The sequence below is a fragment of the Gallus gallus genome, chromosome 16 (genome assembly GCF_016699485.2).
Source record: "Gallus gallus isolate bGalGal1 chromosome 16, bGalGal1.mat.broiler.GRCg7b, whole genome shotgun sequence".
Classification (NCBI taxonomy): Eukaryota; Metazoa; Chordata; class Aves; order Galliformes; family Phasianidae; genus Gallus; species Gallus gallus.
The window spans coordinates 745062-756868 of record NC_052547.1 but is presented as its reverse complement, the minus strand read 5'-3'; the positions used below and the strand labels follow the sequence as shown (position 1 = coordinate 756868).

General features: G+C 67.0%; 1 long non-coding RNA gene across 1 annotated transcript; it reads left to right on the top strand.

Annotated features, from left to right (window-relative positions):
• The first annotated feature begins 9075 nt into the window (after nucleotides 1-9075).
• Nucleotides 9076-10184, top strand: LOC124417260. The gene is made up of 2 exons (XR_006931650.1): nucleotides 9076-9156; nucleotides 10065-10184. It is a non-coding gene; the product is annotated as an uncharacterized LOC124417260 (long non-coding RNA).
• The last annotated feature ends 1623 nt before the right edge of the window (nucleotides 10185-11807 follow it).

Here is an 11807-nt window from a genome sequence, read left to right as displayed (position 1 = left end):
GCCCGGTAGACCGTCCCGCCGCTTCCGAGACGCCCCGGCAGCGACCCCTAGACGCCGCCGCGGAGAGACCGAGCCGGACGGGGACCGCCGGAGCCGGGTAGACCGTCCCGCCGTTTCCGAACCGCCCCGGCAGCGACCCCTAGCCTCCTCCGCGGAGCGACCGAGGCGGACGAAGCCTGCCGGACCCGGGTAGACCGTCCCGCCGTGCCCCAGCCGCCCCGGCAGCGACCTCTAGCCGCCGCCGCGAAGCGACCGAGCCGGACGCAGCCTGCCGGGGCCCGGTAGACCGTTCTGCCGTTTCCGAGTCGACACGGCAGCGACCTCTAGACGCCGCCGCGGAGCGACCGAGCCGGACGGGGCCCGCCGGGGCCGGGTAGACCTTTCCGCCGTGCCCCAGCCGCCCCGGCAGCGACCTCTAGCAGCCGCCGCGGAGCGACCGAGCCGGACGGGGCCCGCCGGGGCCGGGTAGACCTTTCCGCCGTGCCCCAGCAGCCCGGCAGCGACCCCTAGCAGCCGCCGCGGAGCGACCGAGGCGGACGGGGCCCGCCGGGGCCGGGTAGACCTTTCCGCCGTGCCCCAGCCGCCCCGGCAGCGACCTCTAGCTGCCGCCGCGGAGCGACCGAGCCGGACGCAGCCTGCCGGGGCAAGGTAGACCGTCCCGCCGTGCCCCAGCCGCCACGGCAGCGACCTCCAGCTACCTCCGCGAAGCGACCGAGTCGGACGGGGCCTGGCCGACCGATCCGGCGAACGTGAGACGGTCTTACACGAGTCTCCACCCATTGCCGCGGAACGGCCGAGTGGCCCGTGCCCGTCGGGCCGGGACCACCGGTCCGGCGAACCCGAGCCGATCCTGCCACGGTACCCAGCCGCCGCCGCCGAACGACCGTGTCGCTCGGCGCCCGCAGGGGCCGGGCCGACCGGTCCGGCGACCGGGAGCGGCTCCCGCAGCAACCTCCAGCCGCCGCCGCTTCGAAGCGACCAAGTCCGTCCTGGCCGGGTAGACGTGGCCGGCGTACCCGACATTTACGCGGCAGCGACCTCTAGCGGCCACAACAGGTGAAGCGGCTCGGAACCCTCCGGGGCCGGGTAGACCGTTCCGCCGTGACCCAGCCGCCCCGGCAGCGACCTCTAGCCGCCGCCGCGGAGCGACCGAGCCGGAGGAAGTCTGCCGGGGCCTGGTAGACCGTTCCGCCGTTTTCGAGCCTCCCCGGCAGAGACATCGAGCTGCCGCCGCGGAGTGTGCGAGTCGGTCGGGGCCAAGTAGACCGTGTAGGAGTACACGAGACGCCCCGGCAGCGATCTCCAGCTGCGGCTGCCATGAGACTGATTTTTTTCGGGGCCTGCAAGGGCCGGGCCGACCGGTCCGGAGGGTCCGAGCCGGTCCTGCGTAGGCCTCCAGCCACGGCTGCAGTGTGACCGAGTCCTGTTGGGGCATGCAGGGGCCGGGCCGACCGGTCCGGCGAGCCCGAGCCGGTCCTGCAGAGGCCTGCAGCCGCACCTGCAGTGAGACCTAGTCCTGTGGGGGCACACAGGGGCCGGGCTGACCGTTCCAGAGAGCCGGAGCCAGTCCAGCAGAGGCCTCCAGCCACTGCTGCAGTTTGACCGAGTCCTGTTGGGGCACGCAAAGGCCAGGCTGACCGGTCTGGCAAGCCCGAGCCGGTCTTGCAGAGGCCTCCAGCTGCGGCTTTAGTGTGACAGAGCGTTGTGGGGGTCCCCAGGGGCCGGTCCGACCGGTCTGGCGAGCCCGAGACGGTCCTGCAGAGGGCACCAGCTGCGGTTTTAGTGTGCCCGAGTGCTGTGCGGGCCCGCAGGGGCCGATCAGACCGGTCCGGCGATGGGGACCAACTCCTTCAGCATGCTCCAGCCACAGCTGCGGAGGTGGCCGAGTCCGGTGGGGGCACGCAGGGGTCAGGGTGACCGGTAAGGAAAGCCTGAGCCAGTCCTGTACAGGCCACCAGCCGAACCGGCAGTGAGACCGAGTCCTGCGGGGCACACAGGGGCTGGGCCGACTGGTACGGCGAGCCCGAGCCGGTCCTGCACAGGCCTCCAGCCACTACTGCTGTGTGACCGAGTCGGGTGGGGGCACGCAGGGGCCGGGCTGACCGTTCCGGAGAGCCCGAGCCGGTCCTGCAGAGGCCTGCAGCCGCACCTGCAATGAAACCGAGTCCTGTGGGGCACGCAGGGGCTGGGCCGACCGGTCTGGCAAGCCCGAGCCGGTCCTGCAGAGGCCTCCAGCTGCGGCTTTAGTGTGACCAAGTGTAGTGGGGGTCCCCAGGGGCCGGTCTGACCGGTCTGGCGAGCCCGAGCCGGTCGTGCAGAGGGAGCCAGCTGCGGCTTTAGTGTGACCGAGTGCTGTGCGGGCCCGCACGGGCCGGTCTGAGCGGTCCGGCGACCGGGACCGGCTCCTTCAGCATGCTCCAGCCGCAGCTGCGGAGGTGGCCGAGTCGGGTGGGGGCACGCAGGGGCCGGGCTGACCGTTCCGGAGAGCCCGAGCCGGTCCTGCAGAGGCCTGCAGCCGCACCTGCAATGAAACCGAGTCCTGTGGGGCACGCAGGGGCTGGGCCGACCGGTCTGGCAAGCCCGAGCCGGTCCTGCAGAGGCCTCCAGCTGCGGCTTTAGTGTGACCAAGTGTTGTGGGGGTCCCCAGGGGCCGGTCTGACCGGTCTGGCGAGCCCGGGCCGGTCGTGCAGAGGGAGCCAGCTGCGGCTTTAGTGTGACCGAGTGCTGTGCGGGCCCGCACGGGCCGGTCTGACCGGTCCGGCGACCAGGACCGGCTCCTTCAGCATGCTCCAGCCACAGCTGCGGAGGAGGCCGAGTCCGGTGGAGGCACGCAGGGCTCCGGGTGACCAGTCCGGCGAGCCTGAGCTAGTCCTGTACAGGCCACCAGCCGCACCTGCAGTGAGACCGAGTCCTGTGGGGCACACAGGGGCCGGGCCGACAGTTCCGGAGAGCCCGAGCCGGTCCTGCAGAGGCCTCCAGCTGCGGCTTTAGTGTGACCAAGTGTTGTGGGGGTCCCCAGGGGCCGGTCCGACCGGTCTGGCGAGCCCGAGCCGGTCCTGCAGAGGGCGCCAGCTGCGGCTTTAGTGTGACCGAGTGCTGTGCGGGCCCGCAGGGGCCGGTCCGAGCGGTCCGGCGACCGGGACCGGCTCCTTCAGCATGCTCCAGCCGCAGCTGCGGAGGAGGCCGAGTCCGGTGGAGGCACGCAGGGCTCCGGGTGACCAGTCCGGCGAGCCTGAGCTAGTCCTGTACAGGCCACCAGCCGCACCTGCAGTGAGACCGAGTCCTGTGGGGCACACAGGGGCCGGGCCGACAGTTCCGGAGAGCCCGAGCCGGTCCTGCAGAGGCCTCCAGCTGCGGCTTTAGTGTGACCAAGTGTTGTGGGGGTCCCCAGGGGCCGGTCCGACCGGTCTGGCGAGCCCGAGCCGGTCCTGCAGAGGGCGCCAGCTGCGGCTTTAGTGTGACCGAGTGCTGTGCGGGCCCGCAGGGGCCGGTCCGAGCGGTCCGGCGACCGGGACCAGCTCCTTCAGCATGCTCCAGCCGCAGCTGCGGAGGAGGCCGAGTCGGGTGGGGGCACGCAGGGGCCGGGCTGACCGTTCCGGAGAGCCCGAGCCGGTCCTGCAGAGGCCTGCAGCCGCACCTGCAATGAAACCGAGTCCTGTGGGGCACGCAGGGGCTGGGCCGACCGGTCTGGCAAGCCCGAGCCGGTCCTGCAGAGGCCTCCAGCTGCGGCTTTAGTGTGACCAAGTGTAGTGGGGGTCCCCAGGGGCCGGTCTGACCGGTCTGGCGTGCCCGAGCCGGTCGTGCAGAGGGAGCCAGCTGCGGCTTTAGTGTGACCGAGTGCTGTGCGGGCCCGCACGGGCCGGTCTGAGCGGTCCGGCGACCGGGACCGGCTCCTTCAGCATGCTCCAGCCGCAGCTGCGGAGGTGGCCGAGTCGGGTGGGGGCACGCAGGGGCCGGGCTGACCGTTCCGGAGAGCCCGAGCCGGTCCTGCAGAGGCCTGCAGCCGCACCTGCAATGAAACCGAGTCCTGTGGGGCACGCAGGGGCTGGGCCGACCGGTCTGGCAAGCCCGAGCCGGTCCTGCAGAGGCCTCCAGCTGCGGCTTTAGTGTGACCAAGTGTTGTGGGGGTCCCCAGGGGCCGGTCTGACCGGTCTGGCGAGCCCGGGCCGGTCGTGCAGAGGGAGCCAGCTGCGGCTTTAGTGTGACCGAGTGCTGTGCGGGCCCGCACGGGCCGGTCTGACCGGTCCGGCGACCAGGACCGGCTCCTTCAGCATGCTCCAGCCACAGCTGCGGAGGAGGCCGAGTCCGGTGGAGGCACGCAGGGCTCCGGGTGACCAGTCCGGCGAGCCTGAGCTAGTCCTGTACAGGCCACCAGCCGCACCTGCAGTGAGACCGAGTCCTGTGGGGCACACAGGGGCCGGGCCGACAGTTCCGGAGAGCCCGAGCCGGTCCTGCAGAGGCCTCCAGCTGCGGCTTTAGTGTGACCAAGTGTTGTGGGGGTCCCCAGGGGCCGGTCCGACCGGTCTGGCGAGCCCGAGCCGGTCCTGCAGAGGGCGCCAGCTGCGGCTTTAGTGTGACCGAGTGCTGTGCGGGCCCGCAGGGGCCGGTCCGAGCGGTCCGGCGACCGGGACCGGCTCCTTCAGCATGCTCCAGCCGCAGCTGCGGAGGAGGCCGAGTCGGGTGGGGGCACGCAGGGGCCGGGCTGACCGTTCCGGAGGGCCCGAGCCGGTCCTGCAGAGGCCACCAGCCGCACCTGCAGTGAAACCGAGTCCTGTGGGGCACACAGGGGCCGGGCCGACAGTTCCGGAGAGCCCGAGCCGGTCCTGCAGAGGCCTCCAGCTGCGGCTTTAGTGTGACCAAGTGTTGTGGGGGTCCCCAGGGGCCGGTCTGACCGGTCTGGCGTGCCCGAGCCGGTCGTGCAGAGGGAGCCAGCTGCGGCTTTAGTGTGACCGAGTGCTGTGCGGGCCGGCACGGGCCGGTCTGACCGGTCCGGCGACCAGGACCGGCTCCTTCAGCATGCTCCAGCCACAGCTGCGGAGGAGGCCAAGTCCGGTGGGGGCACGCAGGGGTCCGGGTGACCAGTCCGGCGAGCCTGAGCTGGTCCTGTACAGGCCACCAGCCGCACCTGCAGTGAGACCGAGTCCTGTTTGGGCACGCAGGGGCCGGGCTGACCGTTCCGGAGAGCCCGAGCCGGTCCTGCAGAGGCCTCCAGCTGCGGCTTTAGTGTGAGCAAGTGTTGTGGGGGTCCCCAGGGGCCGGTCCGACCGGTCTGGCGAGCCCGAGCCGGTCGTGCAGAGGGCGCCAGCTGCGGCTTTAGTGTGACCGAGTGCTGTGCGGGCCCGCAGGGGCCGTTCCGAGCGGTCCGGCGACCGGGACCGGCTCCTTCAGCATGCTCCAGCCGCAGCTGCGGAGGTGGCCGAGTCGGGTGGGGGCACGCAGGGGCCGGGCTGACCGTTCCGGAGAGCCCGAGCCGGTCCTGCAGAGGCCTCCAGCCGCACCTGCAATGAAACCGAGTCCTGTGGGGCACGCAGGGGCTGGGCCGACCGGTCTGGCAAGCCCGAGCCGGTCCTGCAGAGGCCTCCAGCTGCGGCTTTAGTGTGACCAAGTGTAGTGGGGGTCCCCAGGGGCCGGTCTGACCGGTCTGGCGTGCCCGAGCCGGTCGTGCAGAGGGAGCCAGCTGCGGCTTTAGTGTGACCGAGTGCTGTGCGGGCCCGCACGGGCCGGTCTGAGCGGTCCGGCGACCGGGGACCGGCTCCTTCAGCATGCTCCAGCCACAGCTGCGGAGGAGGCCGAGTCCGGTGGGGGCACGCAGGGGTCCGGGTGACCAGTCCGGCGAGCCTGAGCTGGTCCTGTACAGGCCACCAGCCGCACCTGCAGTGAGACCGAGTCCTGTGGGGCACACAGGGGCCAGGCCGACCATTCCGGAGGGCCCGAGCCGGTCCTGCAGAGGCCACCAGCCGCACCTGCAGTGAGACCGAGTCCTGTGGGGCTCACAGGGGCCGGGCCGACAGTTCCGGAGAGCCCGAGCCGGTCCTGCAGAGGCCTCCAGCTGCGGCTTTAGTGTGACCAAGTGTAGTGGGGGTCCCCAGGGGCCGGTCCGACCGGTCTGGCGAGCCCGAGCCGGTCCTGCAGAGGGCGCCAGCTGCGGCTTTAGTGTGACCGAGTGCTGTTCGGGCCCGCAGGGGCCGGTCCGAGCGGTCCGGCGACCGGGACCGGCTCCTTCAGCATGCTCCAGCCGCAGCTGCGGAGGAGGCCGAGTCGGGTGGGGGCACGCAGGGGCTGGGCTGACCGTTCCGGAGAGCCCGAGCCGGTCCTGCAGAGGCCTGCAGCCGCACCTGCAATGAAACCGAGTCCTGTGGGGCACGCAGGGGCTGGGCCGACCGGTCTGGCAAGCCCGAGCCGGTCCTGCAGAGGCCTCCAGCTGCGGCTTTAGTGTGACCAAGTGTTGTGGGGGTCCCCAGGGGCCGGTCTGACCGGTCTGGCGAGCCCAAGCCGGTCGTGCAGAGGGAGCCCGCTGCGGCTTTAGTGTGACCGAGTGCTGTGCGGGCCCGCACGGGCCGGTCTGAGCGGTCCGGCGACCGGGACCGGCTCCTTCAGCATGCTCCAGCCACAGCTGCGGAGGAGGCCGAGTCGGGTGGGGGCACGCAGGGGCCGGGCTGACCGTTCCGGAGAGCCCGAGCCGGTCCTGCAGAGGCCTGCAGCCGCACCTGCAATGAAATCGAGTCCTGTGGGGCACGCAGGGGCTGGGCCGACCGGTCTGGCAAGCCCGAGCCGGTCCTGCAGAGGCCTCCAGCTGCGGCTTTAGTGTGACCAAGTGTAGTGGGGGTCCCCAGGGGCCGGTCTGACCGGTCTGGCGAGCCCGAGCCGGTCGTGCAGAGGGAGCCCGCTGCGGCTTTAGTGTGACCGAGTGCTGTGCGGGCCCGCACGGGCCGGTCTGAGCGGTCCGGCGACCGGGACCGGCTCCTTCAGCATGCTCCAGCCACAGCTGCGGAGGAGGCCGAGTCCGGTGGGGGCACGCAGGGGTCCGGGAGACCAGTCCGGCGAGCCTGAGCTGGTCCTGTACAGGCCACCAGCCGCACCTGCAGTGAGACCGAGTCCTGTGGGGCACGCAGGGGCCGGGCCGACAGTTCCGGAGAGCCCGAGCCGGTCCTGTAGAGGCCTCCAGCTGCGGCTTTAGTGTGACCAAGTGTTGTGGGGGTCCCCAGGGGCCGGTCTGACCGGTCTGGCGTGCCCGAGCCGGTCGTGCAGAGGGAGCCAGCTGCGGCTTTAGTGTGACCGAGTGCTGTACGGGCCCGCACGGGCCGGTCTGAGCGGTCCGGCGACCAGGACCGGCTCCTTAAGCATGCTCCAGCCACAGCTGCGGAGGAGGCCGAGTCCGGTGGGGCACGCAGGGGTCCGGGTGACCAGTCCGGCGAGCCTGAGCTGGTCCTGTACAGGCCACCAGCCGCACCTGCTGTGTGACCGAGTCCTGTTTGGGCACGCAGGGGCCGGGCTGACCGTTCCGGAGAGCCCGAGCCGGTCCTGCAGAGGGCGCCAGCTGCGGCTTTAGTGTGACCGAGTGCTGTGCGGGCCCGTAGGGGCCGTTCCGACCGGTCCGGCGACCGGGACCGGCTCCTTCAGCATGCTCCAGCCGCAGCTGCGGAGGTGGCCGAGTCGGGTGGGGGCACGCAGGGGCCGGGCTGACCGTTCCGGAGGGCCCGAGCCAGTCCTGCAGAGGCCTGCAGCTGCACCTGCAATGAAACCGAGACCTGTGGGGCACACAGGGGCTGGGCCGACCGGTACGGCGAGCCCAAGCCGGTCCTGCAGAGGCCTCCAGCCACGGCTGCTGTGTGACCGAGTCCTGTTTGGGCACGCAGGGGCCGGGCTGACCGTTCCGGAGAGCCGGAGCCGGTCCTGCAGAGGCCTCCAGCTGCAGCTTTAGTGTGACCGAGTGCTGTGCGGGCCCGCAGGGGCCGGTGCGAGCGGTCCGGTGACCGGGATCGGCTCCTTCAGCATGCTCCAGCCGCAGCTGCGGAGGTGGCCGAGTCGGGTGGGGGCACGCAGGGGTTGGGTTGACCGGTCCAGCAAGCCTGAGACGGGCCTGTACAGGCCTCCAGCCGCACCTGTAGTGAGACCGAGTCCTGTGGAGGCACGCAGGGGCCGGGCCGACCGGTCCGCTGACCCAGAGTCGGTCCTGTACAGTCCACCAGCCACACCTGCAGTGACACCGAGTCCTGTGGGAGCACACAGGGGCCGGGCTGACCATTCCGGAGAGCCGGAGCCGGTCCAGCAGCGGCCTCCAGCCGCACCTGCAGTGTGACCGAGTCCTTTTGGGGCACTCAGGGGCCGGGCCGACCGTTCCGGAGGGCCCGAGCCGGTCCTGCAGAGGCCTCCAGCCACTGCTGCTGTGTGACCGAGTCCTTTTTGGGCACGCAGGGGCCGGGCCGACCGTTCCGGAGAGCCCGAGCCGGTCCTGCAGAGGCCTCCAGCCGCGGCTGCAGTGAGACCGAGTCCTGTGCGTGCACGGAGCGGCCGGGCCGACCGGTCCGGCGACCGGGAGCGGCTCCCGCAGAGGCCTCCAGCCGCCGCCGCGGAGCGACCAAGTCCGTCCTGGCCGGGTAGACGTGGCCTGCCAGCCCGGAGAGGGCCGGGCCAGCGACCTCTAGCGGTCTCCGCCGTCGTGAACGGCTCGGAGCCCTCTGGGGCCGGGTAGACCGTTCCGCTGCTTTCGAGCCGCTCGGCAGCGACTTCTTACGGCAGCGTTCGTCTCGTGTTTGCTTCTTTGTTTATTTCTCTGTCCCTCAGTGTGCCCGTTCGTTTGCCGGTTTGAACGTTTTGGTTTCGTTTCCTTTTCGCTCGGGGGCTAGGTAACTCTTTAGGCGGTTTCAAGCTGGGTCTTTGAAACCCCATTCGCGTGCGGCTCGCTCGCGCGCCACATCAACGCCGGGACACCTTAGCCAGGGCGCCGCGTAACCCCCCCCCTCCCCCCGGTCCCCCTCCACCCGACCGGCGGACACGGCCCCGACCTCCCGAGGAGGTGCGCAGGCGCGGGCGTGTGGGCGGGGGCTCCGCCCACAAGGGGGCCGGGCGGGCGGGAAAGTACGGCCGGTTCGCATGCGGGCGGTCGCTCGTGTCGGCGCGGGAACGCAAAATAATGGCGGGAAGACGGTAGCAGAGGTAGGCCGGGGGGAGACGGCGTCGTCCGTCCCGGGGGTGGTGGTGGTGGTGGTGGCGGCGGCGGCGGCGGCGGCGGGCGGCGGCGGCGGCGGGGGGCGGGGGCCGGGGGCCGCGGGCCGCCTGGGACTCGTCTGTTCGACTCGTCCGGTCACCGGGCTCGCAGCGAGCCTCTCTCCCGGCCGGCAGGAGGGCGGAGAGGCAGCCTCGCCTCGCCTCGCCTCGCCTCGCCTCCCACCCGGCCGGCGTCCGAGCCGTCGGGTCCGACCGCCGGCGCTCGGGGAGGGGACCCTCGGCTCCCCCGGCGGGGCGCTACTAGAGGGAGAAGTGGAAGAAGAGCGAGCGACTACGGGAGTGCGAACGTACGTGCCCGTTCCCCGCACCCCCCCCCCCCCCGGTAGAAAAAAAAAAAAAAAACGGAAAGCAAGAGTGTAATGGAAAGAAAGCGCGTGGCGGGCTGGGGGTGGGTCCACGGTTGGGGGAGGGCAGGGAGGAGTTGCGCGGGGGGGGGGGTGCGGGTGTGAGCGGCGCGGGGACCGGTCGAGACATCAGGTCGTGCCCGCCGGAGGAAAGAAAGGCACGGGAAAAAAAATCAAAGCGGGGGGGGGGGGGTGGCGGGGTGTGGAGAAGCAGCGTTCAGAAAACAAAAACAAAACAAAACCAAAAAAACGGCGGGGAAAGACGAACAAAAGGGGGCCGATCAGGCGGGGCGGATCCGGGGGGTGGGGCTGGGGCGCCGACCCTTCTGTCTCGCCACTGGCCGGCCGAGCCGTCGGGTCCAGCCCTTCGGGAGTCGAGTGGGGGGGGAGGAGGGGAGCGGGCATGAACGGCGAGAGAAAGGGGGGGGGGGGGGGAGGGAGGAATAAATAAATAACAATCCCGTGACCCTCTCCCGTCCGACTTTCCCCGAGAACGAGGAAGAAACGGGCGACGACTGAGCAAACGACCAATGGCACGGATGGACGGACGTATTTAAGAAGAAAGTAAGGGGGGGGGGAACCCAGGCAAAGAAGGAAAGAAAGAAAGATGGAGAGAGTGAGAGAGAGATGAGAGAGAGAGAGAGAGAAATAAAGAGCGACGCGAACAAACGAAGGAACGAATGTGGGGGAGAAAAAGAGAAAAAGGAGCGGGGGGCAGATCAGGTGGAGCGGATACAGGGGATTGGGGGGGGGGGGTGCCGGGCACCGGACGCCAAGTCGAGTCACTATCTGGCCGAGCCATCGGAAGGGGGGGACACCTTTTTTTTTTTTTTTAAAAAAAAAAAAAAAAAAAAAAGGGGGGGGGTGGAGGGAATGGGGGAAAAAAATCAATTTAAAAAAAAAAAAACGGGAAAAGAAAAATCAAAAATCATTAAAAAAAAATGCAGAAAAGGTTGCCAGGGCGGGGTGCTGGGGGTGGGGGGGGGGGGGGGGTTGGTGTTGAAGCTCCGTCTGCCAGGTCTACCCGCCACCTCGGCACTGCAGCCACTTCCCGACAGAGGGGGGGGGGGCGTGCTGGGCTGGGCCGGGCCGGGCCGGGCCGGGCCTACTCACGCGCGCACACACACGGAAAGAAATGCACGAACGAATGAATAAAAAAATTAAAAATTTGAAAAGACTTAAAAACCGAAATGTAAAATAATATAAAAATAATAAAAATAAATCGACTGACGAATCCAATAAAAAAAAATTAAAAATTGAAAATAGGGACAAAAAAGGAATTCTTAAAATATTAACTAAAAAAAAATAATTAATTAAAAAATGAAAAAAAAATTAAAAAAAAGAAAAAGGCAATTTAAAAAAAATTTTAAAAAAAGTCAAAAATAAGAACAAAAACGGCGAGGGGGGGGTGGTGGTCGTAAAGCCGGCCGCCAGGTCTACCCACTGCCTCGGCACCGCAGCCACTTACCGACGGGGGGGCGTGCTGGGCCGGGCCGGGCCGGGCCGGGCCTACTCACGCGCACACGCACACGGAAAGAAATGCACGAACGAATGAATAAAAAAAAATATATATATTTTTTTTTTAAATTAAAACCCCGAAAATGTAAAAATAAAAATAAAAATAAAAATAAAAAATAAATCGACTGACGAATCCAATAAAAAAAATTAAAAATAAAAAGTAGGGACAAAAAAGGAATTCTTAAAATATTAGCTAAAAAAAATTAATTAAAAAATGAAAAAAAAAAGAAAAAAATTTTTAAAAAAGGAAAAAATCAATTAAAAAAAAAAGAAAAAAAAAACAGGAAGGAAGAAAAAAAAAGTCAAAAATAAGAACAAAAACGGCGAGGGGGGGGGTGGTGGTCGTAAAGCCGGCCGCCAGGTCTACCCACTGCCTCGGCACCGCAGCCACTTCCCGACGGGGGGGGGGGGGGGCGTGCTGGGCCGGGCCGGGCCGGGCCGGGCCTACTCACGCGCGCACGCACACGGAAAGAAATGCACGAACGAATGAATAAAAAAAATTAAAAATTGAAAATAGGGACAAAAAAGGAATTCTTAAAATATTAACTAAAAAAAATAATTAATTAAAAAATGAAAAAAAATTAAAAAAAAGAAAAAGGCAATTTAAAAAAAAATTAAAAAAAAGTCAATTTAAAAAAATTAAAAAAAAAGTCAAAAATAAGAACAAAAACGGCGAAGGGGGGGTGGTGGTCGTAAAGCCGGCCGCCAGGTCTACCC